The 19,141-nt window shown below is 50.1% G+C and overlaps 2 protein-coding genes across 3 annotated transcripts in view; one reads left to right on the top strand and one right to left on the bottom strand.

Annotated features, from left to right (window-relative positions):
• Nucleotides 1-19,141, top strand: part of LOC135222720 (cortactin-binding protein 2-like) — a 144,048-nt gene that overhangs the window by 64,411 nt on the left and 60,496 nt on the right.
• LOC135222726 (uncharacterized) overlaps nt 6,960-19,141 on the bottom strand; it is a 32,405-nt gene continuing 20,223 nt past the window's right edge. For both annotated transcript variants that reach the window (XR_010316317.1, XR_010316318.1), the window contains one exon: nt 6,960-7,164. The gene's annotated coding sequence lies outside the window, so the exon portion shown is untranslated. The remainder of the gene's footprint in view (nt 7,165-19,141) is intronic.

The raw sequence follows: 19,141 nt of genomic DNA, 5'->3' as shown, positions 1-19,141 counted from the left end.
TTGCGGGTTAACATTAAAAAAATGACAATTTGTCGAAAATTGCATTTTTCCTAACTATACAAACCTGAGGTCCTTTAACAATAGGAAGTAGCTAGCGGCAGCTGGAATGGTCGTAAGCTTCGAACAAGGGGAGAACGGTAGTTAACTGCTTGTCCGACAGTCGCGCGCCGCGCGACTGGGAGGTAAACAAATCACTTTTGCTTTTGGCCCATGCAAAATACGCAGAGTGAGGGGTGGCATGAGGAGGGACTATATGTAAAGGACCTCAGGTTTGTATAGTTAGGAAAATGCAATTTTCGACAAATTGTCATTTGTTCCGATACGTAATACAAACCATCGGTCCTTTAACAATAGAAGACTCACTTCTTGGTGGAGGAATCTGAGTCTTTTGATGAACAGACTGGTGTTCGTCCATCCCTGGAATGCCTCCCTGGTCGTAAGAGCGAGGAGGATCCAAGCCTCTGTCCGATTGATCGGGGTGTGCACCGCAGGGGGGAAAAAATTATCAATGGTCAGACCTCTGGGCCGAGTACTAAGAGAGAGGCAAGCGTATCTCTTCGTACCAGCAAGCAAGAACTTGTTCCTGTTTGCAAGAGGCAACATAAAGTATGGGTTGTCTCAAGCTGGCATCCTCTTCCTCCCCCTTGTTGGAGGAGTGGTGGATATGCTCCTATCCCCTAGTGAAAGGGATAGGATGGGGCTCTTGTTGAGTAGCTCACCTGCATCTTGTCCTTATCCAGCAGGGTGACGACCGTGTCCCTCCCTCTAACCACAGGTAGAGGGGAAGAAAAAGATGGGAAGAGGAGCCAGTCACACTCATTCACTCATCCATTCATCCATTTCTTATGGTCACACCAGGACTCGATGCTGTTCGCCTGCGAGGGTCTGGGTTCGCTACACAACGTGTTGAGCAGCCACCACTGGTCCCAAGGAAAAAGATCCAAGGACCTGTGGGCAATATCCCGAAGGTAGAAGGAAGGGCATGTGGTCTGTTGACCAGACCCCTGCCTTCAGTACCTGCGCCACGGAGAAGTTCTTGCGGACAAGGCAGCATCTCCTTCGCATCGAAGGCGGTGAAGTCCATTAGGGAGGGGATTGTGAGCGACTCGAACCAATCGTCAGGGACGAAGGGTTCTGAGTCTTCGCTACGAAGTTCGGTACGAAATCGAGCGTCACGGATCCCCATCCCCTGGATGCTTGACTTCGCAGAAGAAGTCATGCAGTTCCTCAGAGGAAAAGAAGGAAATAGTCGCATGACCTATCCCTCTTCTCTACTTAGCGGTGATGTCCAGTACCCGTACTGGTCTGTCCTTTTGCCACGAAGTCTCTCGCATCCTCCTATCCCCATGCAGCGAAGTTCTCGGTAGTGGATAGGACACCGACACTCCATGGTGGGTGTCGATGGTAATGGGTACTGTGACAAGCTATTAAAACGAAGTAATGATTGCTCTGTAACAACCGAACTAAGTCAACAGCGTAGTTCGTAACTGACTCGGCCGCTCTGACACTGCCGACTGACTGCGTTCGGTAGGAGGCAAGTTGTCAAAGCATCCGGTAAGTCACGTGACCTTCGCCTTTAAAGGGTTATGCCGAGAGACCAAACAAATAATGTATTTGTTTGTCACCAATGCCGGACAGTGCGATGCAGCGGGAGACTTGTACAGACTCGTTACCGTGCGGTAAACAGAAAGATGAAAGAGTCCAAGAGATATCTCTGTTGAAAATTCTCGCAATGTCGAAGGCGATGGAATCTAGCGTCACAGCAGTAGATGGTCCTTCATTATTGCGAGAATCCCCGTTAATCAGAGACCTAAGTCCATGATTGTTGGGCAGAGATACGGTTCGGTAGTCAATCAAAGCAGGGCAGAGAGAGACATACATGACCGTGCATATCGGAGGCCCAGCTGATACTGAGTGCTATCCGGCAGTTCAATACGCAGTAGTTGAGCCTGAGCTCTCGCTGACTCGTCATCCTGAGTTGCCAGGTAATCCATTATTCCACGAAGGAAATGCGTTCGGCTAGAACTACCGAGCATAAAAGATATGCTCGAGCAATTATATTTAGGCGAAACGAATTTCGGTAAATATAAAAGTTGAAATGGTGTTGTCGTGACAAAACCATAAGTATATAAAATTGAAACTGAAAACTCCTGGGAGGTTGTAGGGACAACCCCGAGTTGCAGTTCAATTAGAAATACTTCTCTTATAAGTCGCAATCCGTAGATTAACTAGGATATGCGCCTACCCCCCCTCGGACAATTCAACTGCTTAGTAGAATCATGTCGCGAGGTTAATATACGTAGTATATTTGTAGGATTCTGAACAACGATCTCCATCCTAAATTCTTTCCTTCAAGAAAACAAAATAAGGATTGGAGATCGACCACCTTCGATCTCTATCAAAGAGAGTGAAGGAGAAGTCTTCCTCGAAGGAAAGCTTCAATGGTGAACAGAATACTAAGACGATAGTTCAAGCCAAACTGGATATTCCCGTCCGATCTTCTCTAGTCCAGGTTGGTTGCCTACTGTGAGATAGTTTCTTCAGCAGCAGTCTTCTTCCCAATGCTAGAAATTCCAGGAATTCGAGCATAGGCGAGGTTCCCGATTATCGTGTATATCGGGGATTCTCGTCTCGCTCACTTTGGACCGTGGTCTCGCGTAAGTGTTTGGAGATCGTAAAACTCGAACACTGAATGCGTTAGAAATTCCGTAGAATTCTAAGCAGTCTGCGAAACCCCCACCGAATCGTCAAACGATATCGGCTGGTTGGTGGTCCTCTCGATTCCCGTAGAAATCGAGAATGGGGCATGATTCCTCCTCAACGACCGGGGCTTACGTCAGGTAGGACCCGAAGGTCCACCGGTAGCGCAGTCCCCCCGAATGTGGGATCCTACAGAGAAATCTCTGTAGGATCCCTCCCCTTTCCCTCGTAACCGTAAGGAGAGGGGGAATGGGGGAGGAATTGGATACTCGCTCGCCTTCCCAGTGGAACTAGCAGTTGGAGAAGAGTAGGAACAGCCATCGCCTTGCGGCGATGGCCTCCCAGAGTCTGGGTAAAACGTATCGTCAGGAAAAAACGTTTTCCCGCGGAGGGTTACGAACTCTCACTGTAGGTAAGGGTCTGCCGCCACTGTGAACGTCGTCTGGGTGGGGCTGATCGACACCTGACAGGAGAGAGCCGATACCGTCCTCCGACTCATTCCAGTCCTCGTCGAGGTCGAACCTCTCTCAGGAGGACCGAAGGAGTATTCAAAATACGGTGTCCGAAGACACGTAGAAACGCCGCTGTCGCAGTAGGAGGTGGAAGTAGCTTGATCGACCGGCCAGAACTGAGAGAGCCTTCTTGTCCGGAGACGAGAGACTCTGGTTCGAGACAGAATCGGCAAGTTCCGATCGCGGCAGACCCACCGTCGGTTTGGGTTCCCTCTCGGGCCCCAAAACGACTCGAGCAGAGACGTGGGCTCTGCTGGTGGAGCAGCAATCCTTCCGCAAGGTCATTATGCTGACGAATCAGCTTAATGACTTCTGCAAATTCCTCTGTATCTCGGGAGTAACCGTGTCTTGCGGAGTAGGACCGTCCAGTCCCTCCAACAAGAACAGATCCCGAGATACTCCTCCTTCAGAAGGAGGAACAGCGGCAGACTCCTGACGGTCCGCCTCCAGCTACTTGCGCGTATGTCCTGGTCGGTTCTAGAACCGTGCCTGGTCCATACGGCGTCATAGCGGGATCGCGAGCGGGCGCACCTCTCGCGATCACTCATAGGTACCTTGCTCCTCCCGGTGTAGCCCGAGGAGGTTGAAGGTACAGGAGAGGCAGACCTGACGCTCCCCCCTAGCTCGCTGGCAGGACCAGCGTTTGCTTGGAGGGCTGCTGCTGATCGTCCACCCGCAGTGGCGATCGAGCAGCAGGCCTAGCCTTGCCGCTCGCCTGGGGCGAGAGGCTCGGCTGAGAACGTCGACGCTGATCTCTAGCGTCAGGCGAGCTGTTGCTGGTTACGTCTCCGCCCGGTCCCGATGGGAGCGGCGTCAGGTGACCTGCTAGGCTCGTTGTCGCGGTGAGACCTGGCGAGCGTCCTCTCGGCGCGTCGAGCCGCTGGTACCAGCCGTGGCTGGTACCGACGACCGCGGGGACCCCTTCCTCGCCTCAACCCGTGGCTGGTCAGCGACCGGGTCACCCGTCAACTCCCGAGACAGCCAGCTGGTCGCTGCGAGAGCGTCCACTGGCCTAGCGAGAGTCGTCTGCACGACACTCGCCAGTCTTCTGCTCCGCGCTTCGGTCTTGGCGGCGAGCGAGCTCGAGTGTCAAGACTTTGGCTGAACGGTTCTTCCCGCGGGAGACACCGTCCACTCGGTACTTCTCGCTAACGAGAAGCCGAGGCGGATCCTGGTTTTAGCGGCAGAACGCTAGAACCAGGCGAGGAAGTGCCAGCCGAAGCTGGTACTCCTCTGGTCCCCGTCTTCTTCTCCTTGGTTAGAAGAAAAGACGGGCCCTGTTTCCCGAGGGAGCAGGAGGACCAGCAGAAGAGCCCCCTCCCCGAATCGCCGGAGCGAGGACGGGCCCTTAGAAGGTCCCGAAGGAGCCTTCTTAGGGGGGGTTGGGGGAAAACCCCGGTTACCAGCTGGTCGCTGCAAGAGCGGCCGCTGGCCTGGCAAGAGTCCCTTGAGAGCACCTGAGGCGTCTCTCCACCAGCCTTCTGCTCCGTGCCGCGTCTTGGCGCCGAGCGAACTCTGGCGCCGAAACTTGGCTGCACGGTCTCCGAGGGAGAACGTAAAACTCGGGATCTCTCGCGAACGAGAGACCGAGCCGGAACCTGGCGTAGCGGCATCGCCGCTAGCACCAGGCGAGGAAGTACCAGAGCTAACCGATACTCTCTGGTCCCCGTCTATCTCTTCCTTACGGAAGGGGAGACGGGCCCCGCTCCCGAAGGAGCAGGAGGACCAGCAGAAGGACCCCCCGTCCCACCGGGGTGGGACGGGCCCTTAGAAGTTTCCCGAAGGAGACTTCTTAGGGGGAAGGCAGCCTTCTTCTTCTTCGGCTTATGGGCCTTAGAAGGTCGAGGGGAAGAGGCAGCAGCAGACGATGAAGACGAAGATGACAGCTTCCTCTTCTCCTCTTCCTCGTCAGCTCACGCAGGACAGTCGTCAGGTCCTCCATCCAGGCCGGAGCCGGGGCTATTGCCGAAGCAACACGGCCCGACTGCACCTGTCCGGAAGGACCTGGGACTGGGGAAGAACACACCGTGGGCAGGACCAGCATGGACAGGCACAGGAACCAGGAGCGACAGGAACAGCACCAGCTCAGGAGCGGCAGGAAAACAGCGGCAGCGGTCAGAGCCCAGAAGGGACAGCCAAGCCAACAGCGGGAATCACATCAGCGGCAGGTACGGGGCAGGCCCAGCGATCGCCTCGTAGAATCATCGGCAGCCAGCGGAACCTGGGTCCTGGCGGCCGGTCCAGGGGCGAGCTGCTGGAACAGCGGAAGTCTGGGGCAGGCAACACGAAGAAAACAGGCGGCGGCGGCAACCCCACCTCGGTACGGCTGCGGCCCTAGTAGCGGCAGACGGCGTCATCGACACAGCATGGGGAGTGTAGACCAGGAGGGGGGAGCAGCATAAGCGGCCGTGGTAGTAGTGGAGACCGCCCCAGACCTCGCTAGACGCTGCAGCAGCCCTGGATGCTAGGCACGCCCTGCCTCCGCGGTATTCCATACCTGTCCAAGGTCGTCTCCCACGGATGTAGCACCTGCGGTAACATAGATAGATTAGTAAGAGGGGTTCCCTCACACACGGGGGGAAGACATGGCCCCACCCCGAACGCAAGGAAGACCCTAAATACAAAATACAACGAAGAAGCTGAGCGGGGGGCAGGAAGGAAGACGAAGAATCGGATACCAAGGGAGTCGCGGGAGAGCTTTCCGACGACTTCCTGGCAGACCTTCGCTTCCCCTACCCCCGCACAGCAGTGAAAAGTAATATGAAAATGAAACAGAATACTGCCCTTGCGATTCACTTTATAAGAACTTAAAGGGGAAAAGATCAATTCCCAGGGTAAGAACGGAAACTTGATCCAATAATATGATTGCTATCATAAAATAAAAAAGATATGAAAATGAAAACAGAACAACCCTGCACTTTGCCGATTTCATTTTCACATAACAAAAAAATCGTAAGGAAGTCAATTCCCGGGTAAGAACAAAAATTGATCCAAATTAAATTTCATGCAAATAAATAAAATGAAAAGAATATTGCAATTGCGAATCCACTTTCATTGCATTCTATTATACAAAATTAAAAGGCTCGTGCCGAGCGCAAATCACACTCTCGGTAACGAACGCACAGGGCAAAAATATAATGAAAAGAGTACTTACATTTTTCAATTACACACTTTCGCCCAAATACATGACTCGGCGCGAGCGCGCCCGCCCTCGGCACCGAGACATAATTCAAGGGTTCAATTCATGAAAAGAGAGGAAATCGCCGCATCTACGGCGATAACTCCATGTTGGTTCATAATTAAGTAATGAAAATGAAAACAGTGTACTTACAGTTTCATTTTCAAGTCAAACAAACCATTAGTAGAAAAACACAATATAAACAAAGCATACGGACGATGAAGCGGGCAGAGAGCGATGACGAACACGTCCTTCACACCCGCGGCCGAAAGCAAAAGTGATTTGTTTACCTCCCAGTCGCGCGGCGCGCGACTGTCGGACAAGCAGTTAACTACCGTTCTACCCCTTGTCGGAAGCTTAAGACCATTCCAGCTGCCGCTAGCTACTTCCTATTTTTAAAGGGACCAGATGTGGATTACGTATCGGAACAACTTTCATTCTCTGGGATAATCTCATTAAATGTGTTTCACTTAAACTGCCAGTGCATTCCCATAATTTTTAAGTTGATCATTGGAGGGGTTAAATGCATTATGTAAAGTATTAATGGCACACAATATCTCAAGTGAACTTATTTTTCTAAAAATACATCTTGTTCAACTCACTCTACTCCACTTGTGGTGCCCAATTGAAAAATGACTGATAGCAGACTTGTTAAGCCCCAGGAATGATGCGCTCACTTCAACTTCTTGCAATGGGTCTGATCGCCTTCTCTCCCCCCGAGGTTGAGCGTTACGACGACAACTGCCAGTTGAGTTCTGCCCATAACCTTGAGTCCTGGAATGAAAAGGAGATATTGTTACCCTGCAATTTATATAATATACTCACTTAATCCTTAGTGGACGGATATGCTTACGAGCAGCAATAACAGGTTTTGGGTGGTGGACGGAGTGACTTGTAAACTAATATTACGTGCTGTCGATTTGGGGGAATCAGGCGTTGAAAGAGATGCTATTACTTCTATAGCCCCATAAATTCACTAATGGCAACTTTTTGACGGACTAATAAGAAGACTCGGCAGCTCAGGGCTTAGATGGGATTCTTGACTTCATTTATTTATCAGAAAAATCACATAACTTCGTAAAATTTACGATTGTATTGAAAAAGAGGCTCGACAAAGGGTTGTAAGTAGCCATTGTCAACTTCTAGTGGAAGGAAGGGTAATTTAAAAAAATAGAAAATTTTTTTTACACCATGTGCATTTGTATATCTTCCTCTTTACATTGAGGTTATTTTTCTTAAATTGGCTGACCTCAGTTTTGCTGCCTGGGTTGCTGCATACTGATTATTACCTGGTCCCATTAAGATTTAAAATGTTTTGGACACTTTTGATCTATAAAACATTAATGTTATGGCAGTCTACTACAGCAAAAGTTTAGAAAATCATGTTTCACTTTATTAATTTTTGTATGAACATTTTCTTATTAGCTTATATTAACCCTCTTACGCCGACTGGACGATATTTTCGTCGACATTTTTGTCTCCCGTGTGCCGACTGGACATATTTTATCGTCGACTTACAAAAGTTTTTTAAAAATTCGTGGAAAATACTTATAGGTCCTACCAGCCTAAAACTTTTGAATCACGCGCCTTGGGGGATGCTGGAAGTTCATGGATCAAGGAGTTGTTTTGTTTACATCGTTACGCAGCGCGCAAGCGCGAATTTCTTTCTTGCCACACTAAAAAGTATCTGTGATACATCTCGGAAATTATTTCGTCACTTTGACATAATTTTTGTACCATTGTAAATTAGCCGTTACATGAAGTATTATATATGAAAATGTGCGCATTTTTATGTGTAATACAACAATAAAATACTGATGATTGTAGCTTTTATCAGTTTTGAGATATTTTCATATAAATCAACGATAATTGCCAAAATTTCAACCTTCAGTCAACTTTGACTACCGAAAAGGTCGAAAAACGCAATTGTAAGCTAAAAACTCTTATATTTTAGTAATATTCAATCATTTACCTTAATTTTGCAACTATAATTGGAAGTCTCTAGCACAATATTTCAATTTATGGTGAATTTATGAAAAAACTTTTTCCTTACGTCCGCACGATAACTCTTCCGAAAAAATCATACATGTGATTGTGGTAATGTTTGCACCATTTTAAAATTAGCGTTATATAAAGTTTTTATATATGGAAATGTGCGCAATTTCATGCACAATACAACTAAAAACAACCCATGGTTGTAGCTTTTTATCAGTTTTGAGATATTTTCATATAAATAACAATAACTGCCAAAATTTCAACATTCGGTCAACTTTGACTCTACCGAAATGGTAGAAAAACGCAATTGTAAGCTAAAACGCTTATATTCTAGTAATATTCAAGCATTACCTTCATTTTGCAACAAATTGGCAAGTCTCTAGCACAATATTTCGATTTATGGTGAATTTATGAAAAAATGATATTGTAATGATACAATTAAGTTTGTTCATACTTACCTGGCAGATATATATAGCTGATAATTTCCGACACCGACAGAATTTTAAAACTTACGACACACGTAGTGGGAGTCAGGTGGTTAGTACCCATTCCCGTCGCTGGGAGGCGGGTATCAGGAATCATTCCCATTTTCTATTTATAATTTTTATTTCCACTGTCTCCTGAGGGGTAGGTGGGCGGGTACTTAATTATATATATCTGCCAGGTAAGTATGAACAAACTTAATTGTATCATTACAATATCATTTTGTTCATGCAACTTACCTGTCAGATATATATATAGCTGAATCCCACCTTTGGTGGTGGGAGAGACAGAATAGAGGATTTAGGAAACACATATGTGCAGATAATTGATATCTTGATTCCTTACCTGTTAGCATAGCTGGCTTCGTGATTACTGCCACGTAAGTCTGCTTGTGCTACTAGAGTTGCCAGCAAGGTAGAGACCTATGAAGCTGGTGCACTCCAGATGATCTGTCAACAGGGGCGAGACCACGACGTGACTAGACCATGGACCATACTAATGAGGGCAACAAGACAAAAATACCACCACCTGGCTTAGTTTACCAAAGGTATCCCACTTAACGAAACTAATGGAAGGGAGACCCGCCCCAGGCGGTCACCCCACAACCATAAACACAAATTAAAAACCCCCCTAATCCCGAAAAGGATAGGATGAGTGTTACCTCCTGCCCCTAAAACAGTGTCTGCAGCATGTATGGTCCGAGGAGAAGCAATTTTCGTATGTCACTTTCACCTCCCGCAGGTAGTGTGAAGCGAACACCGAATTGCTTCTAAACCCAAAATGACAATTTGTCGAAAATTGCATTTTTCCTAACTATCAAACTTGAGGTCCTTTAACAATAGGAAGTAGCTAGCGGCAGCTGGAACGGTCGTAAGCTTCGAACAAGGGTGAGAACGGTGAGTTAACTGCTTGTCCGATCGTCGCGCGCCGCGCGACTGGGAGGTAAATCAAATCACTTTTGCTTTTGGCCCATGCAAAATACGCAGAGTGAGGGGTGGCATGAGGAGGGACTATATGTAAAGGACCTCAGGTTTGTATAGTTAGGAAAACAAAAATGCAATTTTCGACAAATTGTCATTTGTTCCGATACGTAATACAAACCATCGGTCCTTTAACAATAGGAAGACTCACTTCTTGGTGGGAGGATCTGAGTCTTTTGATGACAACAGAACTGGTGTTTTTCGTCCATCCCTGGAATGCCTCCCTGGTCGTAAGAGCGAGGGAGGGATCCAAGCTCTGTCCGATTGATCGGGGTGTGCACCGCAGGATCAATCGTCAGACCTCTGGGCCGAGTACTAAGAGAGAGGCAAGCGTATCTCTTCGTACCAGCAAGCAAGAACTTGTTCCTGTTTGCAAGAGGCAAACATAAAGTATGGGTTTGTCTCAAGCTGGCATCCACTTCCTATTCCCCCTGTTTTTGAGGAAGTGTGGGATATACGCTCCTATCCCTAGTGAAAGGGATAGGATGGGGCTCTGTTGAGTAGCTCACCTTGCATCTTGTCCTTATCCAGCAGGGTGACGACCGTGTCCACCCTCTAACCACAGGTAGAGGGAAGAAAAAGATGGGGAGGAGCCAGTCACACTCTCATTCACTCATCCATTCTTATGGTCACACCAGGACTCGATGCTGTTCAGCCTGCGAGGGTCTGGGTTCGCTACACAACGTGTTGAGCAGCCACCACGGGTCCCAAGGAAAAAGATCCAAGGACCTGTGGGCAATATCCCGAAGGTAGAAGGAAGGGCATGTGGTCTGGTTGACCAGACCCCTGCCTTCAGTACCTGCGCCACGGAGAAGTTCTTGCGGACAAGGCAGCATACTCCTTCGCATCGAAGGCGGTGAAGTCCATTAGGGAGGGGATTGTGAACGACTCGAACCAATCGTCAGGGACCGAAGGGTTCTGAGTCTTCGCTACGAAGTTCGGTACGAAATCGAGCGTCACGGATCCCCATCCCCTGGATGCTTGACTTCGCAGGAGAAGTCATGCAGTTCCTCAGAGGAAAAGAAGGAAATAGTCGCATGACCTATCCCTCTTCTCTACTTCGGTGATGTCCAGTACCCATACTGGTCTGTCCGTTTGCCACGAAGTCTCTCGCATCCTCCTATCCCCATGCAGCGAAGTTCTCGGTAGTGGATAGGACACCGACACTCCATGGTGGGTGTCAATGGTATGGGTACTGTGACAAGCTATTAAACGAAGTAATGATTGCTCTGATAACAACCGAACTAAGTCAACAGCGTAGTTCGTAACTGACTTTCGGCCGCTCTGACAGCCGCCGACTGACTGCGTTCGGTAGGAGGCAAGTTGTCAAAGCATCCGAGTAAGTCACGTGACCTTCGCCTTTAAAGGGTTATGCCGAGAGACCAAACAAATAATGTATTTGTTTGTCACCAATGCCGGACAGCGAGGTGATGATTCTCTTAAGGCATGTGCCCAACAGGCGAAAGTCAATTGCCTTCTAGAGACCGAGGTCCCTGAAGGTAAAAACATCTCATGTTGTTGAATCTCAGCTAAGGAGAAACAACACTATGTACCGTTGAAGACGAAGGTAGATATTGAATGCAACCTACGTCTTCACATATGAATCGAGAGAAGGATTCTCAAGATTCATAACCTGTGCTTACAAATGACTGAAAACGCTAACCGCTATTTCATTGCTGTCCGGTGAGAAGTCGTAGTTGCAATGAAAGCGGGGCGTTCTTCAGTAATGAAAACACAGGGGAAAGCCGCCTGAAGAACTGCTTCTCATGGGCTGAACATTTGGAAGTAGAGCTGTCAGGTCGGAGAGTAGGCGATGTCTTCTGACACATCTCGTAATTCGGTTGAACAATGAACAATTGTACACCTACGAATAAGAGATATTTTGAAGACAAACTCAGATGTCTGCAAAATCATTCGCCTTATCGCAGTGCGATGCAGCGGGAGACTTGTACAGACTTCTGTTACCAGTGCGGTAAACAGAAAGATGAAAGAGTCCAAGAGATATCTCTGTTGAAAATTCTCGCAATGTCGAAGGCGATGGAATCTAGCGTCACGCAGTAGATGGTCCTTCATTATTGCGAGAATCCCCGTTAATCAGAGACACCTAAGTCCATGATTGTTGGGCAGAGATACGGTTCGGTAGTCAATCAAAGCAGGGCAGAGAGAGACATACATGGACCGTGAATATCGGAGGCCCAGCTGATACTGAGCTGCTATCAGGCAGTTCAATACGCAGTAGTTGAGCCTGAGCTCTCGCTGACTCGTCATCCTGAGTTTGCCAGGTAATCCATTATTCCATGAAGGAATGCGTTCGGCTAGAACTACCGAGCATAAAAGATATGCTCGAGCAATTATATTTAGGCGAAACGAATTTCGGTAAATATAAACGTTGAAATGGTGTTGTCATGACAAAACCATAACGTATATAAAATTAGAACAAAACTGGAAAACTACATGGGAGGTTGCAGGCAACCCCGAGTTGCAGTTCAATTAGAATACTTCTCTTAAAAGTCGCATCCGTAGATTAACTAGGATATGCGCCTACCCCTCGGACAATTCAACTGCTTAGTAGAATCATGTCGCGAGGTTAATATACGTAGTATATTTGTAGGATTCTGAACAACGATCTCCGTCCTAAATTCTTTCCTTCAAGAAAACAAAATAAGGATTGGAGATCGACCACCGTCGATCTCTATCAAAGAGAGTGAAGGAAGAAGTCTTCCTCGAAGGAAAGCTTCAATGGTGAACAGAATACTAAGACGATAGTTCAAGCCAAACTGGATATTCCCGTCCGATCTTCTCTAGTCCAGGTTGGTCGCCTACTGTGAGATAGTTTCTTCAGCAGCAGTTCTTCTTCCCAATGCTAGAAATTCCAGGAATTCGAGCATAGGCGAGGGTTCCCGATTATCGTGTATATCGGGGATTCTCGTCTCGCTCACTTTGGACCGTGGTCTCGCGTAAGTGTTTGGAGATTGTAAAACTCGAACACTGAATGCGTTAGAAATTACCGTAGAATTCTAAGCAGTCTGCGAAACCCCACCGAATTCGTCAAACGATAATCAGCTGGTGGTCCTCTCGATTCCCGTAGAAATCGAGAATGGGGCAGGATTCCTCCTCAACGACCGGGGCTTACGTCAGGTAGGACCCGAAGGTCCCCCCGGTAGCGCAGTCCGAAGTGGGATCCTACAGAGAAATCTCTGTAGGATCCCTCCCCCTTTCCCTCGTAACCGTAAGGAGAGAGGGAATGGGGAGGAATTGGATACTCGCTCGCCTTTCCCAGTGGAACTAGTAGTTGGAGAAGAGTAGGAACAGCCATCGCCTTGCGGCGATGGCCTCTCAGAGTCTGGGAAAACGTATCGTCAGGAGAAAACGTTTTCCCGCGGAGGGTTACGAACTCTCCACTGTAGGTAAGGGTCTGCCGCCACTGTGAACGTCGTCTGGGTGGGGCTGATCGACACCTGACAGGAGAGAGCCGATACCGTCCTCCGACTCATTCCAGTCCTCGTCGAGGTCGAAACCTCTCAGGAGGACCGAAGGAGTATTCAAATACGGTGTCCGAAGACACGTAGAAACGCCGCTGTCGCAGTAGAGGAGGTGGAAGTAGCTTGATCGACCGGCCAGAACTGAGAGAGCCTTCTTGTCCGGAGACGAGAGACTCTGGTTCGAGACAGAATCGGCAAGTTCCGATCGCGGCAGACCCACCGTCGGTTTGGGTTCCCTCTCGGGCCCCAAAACGACTCGAGCAGAGACTGGGCTCTGCTGGTGGGAGCGGCAATCCTTCCGCAAGGTCATTATGCTGACGAATCAGCTAATGACTTCGCAAATTCCTCTGTATCTCGGGAGTAACCGTGTCTTGCGGAGTAGGACGTCCAGTCCTCCAACAAGAACAGATCCCGAGATACTCCTCCTTCAGAAGGAGGAACAGCGGCAGACCCCTGACGGTCGCCTCCAGCTACTTGCGCGTATGTCCTGGTCGGTCCTAGAACCGTGCCTGGTCCATACGGCGTCATAGCGGGATCGCGAGCGGCGCACCTCTCGCGATCACTCATAGGTACCTCGCTCCTCCCGGTGTAGCCCGAGGAGTGTGAATGTACAGGGAGAGGCAGACCTGACGCTCCCCCCTAGCTCGCTGGCAGGACCAGCGTGCTTGAGGGCTGCTGCTGATCGTCCACCCGCAGTGGCGATCGAGCAGCAGGCCTAGCCTTGCCGCTCGCCTGGGCGAGAGGCTCGGCTGAGAACGTCGACACTGATCTCTAGCGTCAGGCGAGCTGTTTGCTGGTTTACCGTCTCCGCCCGGTCCCGATGGGAGCGGCGTCAGGTGACCTGCTAGGCTCGTTGTCGCTGTGAGACCGGCGAGCGTCCTCTCGGCGCGTCGAGCCGCTGGTACCAGCCGTGGCTGGTACCGACGACCGCGGGGACCCCTTCCTCGCCTCAACCCGTGGCTGGTCAGCGACCGTCACGTCACCCGAGCAGCCAGCTGGTCGCTGCGAGAGTCCACTGGCCTAGCGAGAGTCGTCTGCACGACACTCGCCAGTCTTCTGCTCCGCGCTTCGGTCTTGGCGGCGAGCGAGCTCGAGTGTCAAGACTTTGGCTGGACGGTCTCCCGCGGGAGACCGTCCACTCGGTACTTCTCGCTAACGAGAAGCCGAGGCGGATCCTGGTTTAGCGGCAGAACCGCTAGAACCAGGCGAGGAAGTGCCAGCCGAAGCTGGTACTCCTCTGGTCCCCGTCTTCTTCTCCTTGGTAGAAGAAAAGACGGGCCCTGTTCCCAAGGGAGCAGGAGGACCAGCAGAAGAGCTCCCCGAATCGCCGGAGCGAGACGGGCCCTTAGAAGGTCCCGAAGGAGCCTTCTTAGGGGGGAAAAACCAAAACCCGGGTTACCAGCTGGTCGCTGCAAGAGCGGCCGCTGGCCTGGCAAGAGTCACCTGAGCGTCTCTCACCAGCCTTCTGCTCCGTGCCGCGTCTTGGCGCCGAGCGAGCTCTGGCGCCGAACTTGGCTGCACGGTCTCCCGAGGGAGAACGTACACTCGGGAGCTCCCGCGAACGAGAGACCGAGCCGGAACCTGGCGTAGCGGCATCGCCGCTAGCACCAGGCGAGGAAGTACCAGAGCTAACCGATACTCCTCTGGTCCCCGTCTATCTCTTCCTTACGGAAGGGGAGACGGGCCCCGCTCCCCGAAGGAGCAGGAGGACCAGACAGGAAGGTACTCCCCGTCCCACCGGGGTGGGTACGGGTCTCTTAGAAGTTCCCGAAGGAGACTTCTAGGGGGGGAAGGCAGCCTTCTTCTTCTTCGGCTTATGGGCCTTAGAAGTCGAAGGGGAAGAGGCAACAGCAGACGATGAAGACGAAGATGACAGCTTCCTCTTCTCCTCTTCCTCGTCAGCTCTCGCAGGACAGTCGTCAGGTCCTCCATCCAGGAGGGAAGCCGGGGCAGTTGCCGAAGCAACAGGGCCCGACTGCACCTGTCCGGAAGGACCTGGGACTGGGGAAGACACACCGTGGGCAGGACCAGCATGGACAGGCACAGGAATCAGGAGCGACAGGAACAGCAACCAGCTCAGGAGCGGCAGGAACAGCGGCAGCGGTAGACCCAGAAGGGACAGCCAAGCCAACAGCGGGAATCAGCGGCAGGTACGGCAGGCCCAGCGATCGCCTCGTAGAATCATCGGGCAGCCAGCGGAACCATGGGTCCTGGCGGCCGGTCCAGGGGCGAGCTGCTGGAACAGCGGAAGTCTGGGGCAGGCAAACACGAAGAAAACAGGCGGCGGCGGCAACCCCACCTCGGTACGGCTGCGGCCCTAGTAGCGGCAGACGGCGTCATCGACACAGCATGGGGAGTGTTAGACCAGGAGGGGGGGGAGCAGCATTAAGCGGCCGTGGTAGTAGTGGAGACCGCCCCAGACCTCGCTAGACGCTGCAGCAGACCCGTGGAGATGATAGGCACCGGCCCTGCCTCCGCGGTGGTCCATACCTTGTACCAAGGTCGTCTCCCACGGATGTAGCACCTGCGGTAAACATAGATAGATTAGTAAGAGGGTTCCCTCGCACGGGGAAGACATGCCCCGCCCACCCCCGAACGGCAAGGAAGACCCCAAATACAAAATACAACGAAGAAGCTGAGCGCGGGGGGCAGGAAGGAAGACGAAGAATCGGATACCAAGGGAGTCGCGGGAGAGCTTTCCGACGACTTCCTGGCAGACCTTCGCTTCCCCACCCTACCCCCGCACAGCAGTGAAAAGTAATATGAAAATGAAAACAGAATAACTGCCCTTGCGATTCACTTCATAGAACTTAAAGGGGAGATCGAATTCCCGGGTAAGAACGGAAAACTGATCCAATAACTGATGCTATCATAAAATAAATATGAAATGAAAACAGAATACTGCACTTGCGATTTCATTTTCACATAAATCGTAAGGATCAATTCCCGGGTAAGAACGAAAATTGATCCAAATTAAATTTCATGCAAATAAATAAATGAAAATGAAAAGAATATTGCAATTGCGAATCCACTTTCATTGCATTCTATTATACAAAATTAAAAGGCTCGTGCCGAGCGCAATCACACTCTCGTAACGAACGCACAGGGCAAAATATAATGAAAAGAGTACTTACATTTTTCAATTACACACTTCGCCCAAAATACATGACTCGCGCGAGCGCGCCCGCCCTCGGCACCGAGACATAATTCAAGGTTCAATTCATGAAAAGAGAGGAAATCGCCGCATCTACGGCGATAACTCCATGTTGGTTCATAATTAAGTAATGAAAATGAAAACAGTGTACTTACAGTTTCATTTTCAAGTCAAACAAACCATTAGTAGAAAACACAATAAAAAAAACAAAGCATACGACGATGAAGCGGGCAGAGAGCGATGACGAACACGTCCTTCACACCCGCGGCCGAAAGCAAAAGTGATTTGTTTACCTCCCAGTCGCGCGGCGCGCGACGATCGGACAAGCAGTTAACTACCGTTCTCCCCTTGTTCGAAGCTTACGACCGTTCCAGCTGCCGCTAGCTACTTCCTATTGTTAAAGGACCTCAAGTTTGTATTACGTATCGGAACAAATGTGGCATTCAAAATATCTTTGAGAGCCATATTTTTGTGAAAGGCTACCGAAGTAGCAATAGCTCTCACCTCGTGAGCTTTTACTTTCAGAAGCTTTAAATCACTGTCACTACACTTATTATGCGCTTCTTGAATCGTATTCCTGATGAAGAACGCCAGTGCGTTTTTCGACATAAGATCAGGTTTCCTCACTGAACACCACAAATTGTCCGATGAACCTCTGCAAGCTTTAGTTCTCTGCAGATAGAACTTTAGAGCCCTGACAGGACACAGGAATCTCTCACGTTCGTTTCCAACTATATCTGACAACCCTTTGATTTCAAAGGACCTCGGCCACGGGTTGGAAGGATTCTCGTTCTTTGCTAAGAACATGGGACTTAAAGAACACACCGCACTACTTTCTGAAAAGCCAATCTGCTTGCTAATGGCCTGAATTTCGCTAACCCTCTTCGCCGTCGCCAGAGCGGTTAGGAAGATCGTTTTCTTCGTCAGATTCCTGATAGAAACTGAATGAAGCGGTTCGAAGTTACTCGACATCAAGTATTTGAGTACCACATCCAAGTTCCACGAGGTACTTTAGGCTGGACTACCTTCCTAGTCTCGAACGATCTAATGAGATCATGAATGTCCTTATTATTAGACAAATTGAGTCCTCTGTGTCTAAAGACTACAGGAAAGCACGCTCCTGTAGCCTTTAATAGTTGGAACAGCTAACTTCACTTCTTCCCTCAGATGAAGAAGGAAGTCAGCTATCTGGCTCACAGAGGTTGTGGTGGAGGAAATGCCCTTCTTCCTGCACCAGGATCTGAAGACCGCACACTTCGATTGGTAACATAGCGATCGAGGAGGGCCTCCTTGCGGTGGCAATCGCCTTGGCCACAGGTCTTGAAAAACCCCTCTGCTCTGGCCAACTTCTTGATAGTCTGAACGCAGTCAGACTCAGGGAGCTTGGGGAGGTTTTTGTGGTACCTCTCGAAGTGGGGCTGTCTGAGTAGATCTTTCCTTAAGGGTTAGAGTCCTCGGAAAGTCTACCAGGAAGGACATCACCTACTGTGAACCAGTCGGCTTGCCGGCCAGAAGGGGGCGATGAGTGTCATCCTCGCTCCTTCCGATGCCGCAAACTTCCTCATCACTTCCCCGAGGATCTTGAGCGGGGGAAAAAGCGTATATGTCTAGGCCCGACCAACTCCAAAGTAGGGCGTCTACTGCGACTGCTCCCGGGTCCAGAACTGCGGGGAGGGGACAATAGAGTTGAAGTCTTCTCGTCCTGGACGTTGCGAAGACATCCACCTGTGGACAGCCCCACAGGTTCCACAGCGACTGGCAAACCTCTTGGTGAAGGGTCCACTCTGTCGGCAACAGCTGTCCTCGCCGACTGAGAAGGTCCGCCCGAACATTCTGTACTCGGACACGAACCTTGTCAGGATCGTGACTTCTTGCGCTTTTGCCCCACAAAAGGAGTTCCTTTGCGATGGCAAACAGAGAAGGCGAGTGAGTTCCCCCTTGATTTCTTAGGTATGCCAGCGCTGTGGTGTTGTCCGAATTGATCTGAACGACTTTGCCGGATACTTCTTCCTGGAAAAACCTGAGAGCCAGATAAATGGCTGACAGCTCTTTCAGATTGATGTGCCAGGCCACCTGTTCCCCTATCCAGGTGCCCGACACTTCTTTCCCTCCTAGTGTTGCTCCCCCAACCGTGGACGACGCGTCGAAAACAACACTAGGTCGGGGTTCCGAGTTTGAGGGAGAGCCCTTCTGCGAGCTTCCGAGGATCTGACCACCAACTTAGGTGATCCTTCACCTCTCTCGTTAAACGCAAGATCGCCTCAGATCTTGCTTGTTCTTCCAACTGTTGGCTAGGAAGAATTGAAGAGGTCTGAGGTGGAGCCTTCCCAGAGAAACAAACTTCTCCAGTGAGGAAATGGTCCCCAGCAAACTATCCATCCATTCCCTCACCGAGCATGTTTCCTTCCCCAGAAAGGTTCGCCACTTTCTCCAAGCATTGAAGTTGTCGCCCCTGGGACGGAAAAAGCCCGAAAAGCCACTGAGTCCATCTGAATCCCCAGATAGACTAAAGATTGAGACGGAGTCAAATGCGACTTTTCGAGGTTTACCAGAAGCCCCAGGGACTTTGCCAACGTCATGGTCGTGTGCAGGTCCTCCAGACACCGTTCCCGCGATGAAGCTCGAATAAGCCAGTCGTCTAGGTAGAGAGATCGTAT

This window comes from Macrobrachium nipponense, chromosome 8 (genome assembly GCF_015104395.2).
Source record: "Macrobrachium nipponense isolate FS-2020 chromosome 8, ASM1510439v2, whole genome shotgun sequence".
NCBI classification, from domain to species: domain Eukaryota; kingdom Metazoa; phylum Arthropoda; class Malacostraca; order Decapoda; family Palaemonidae; genus Macrobrachium; species Macrobrachium nipponense.
This window is presented reverse-complemented; position numbering and strand designations above follow the sequence as displayed.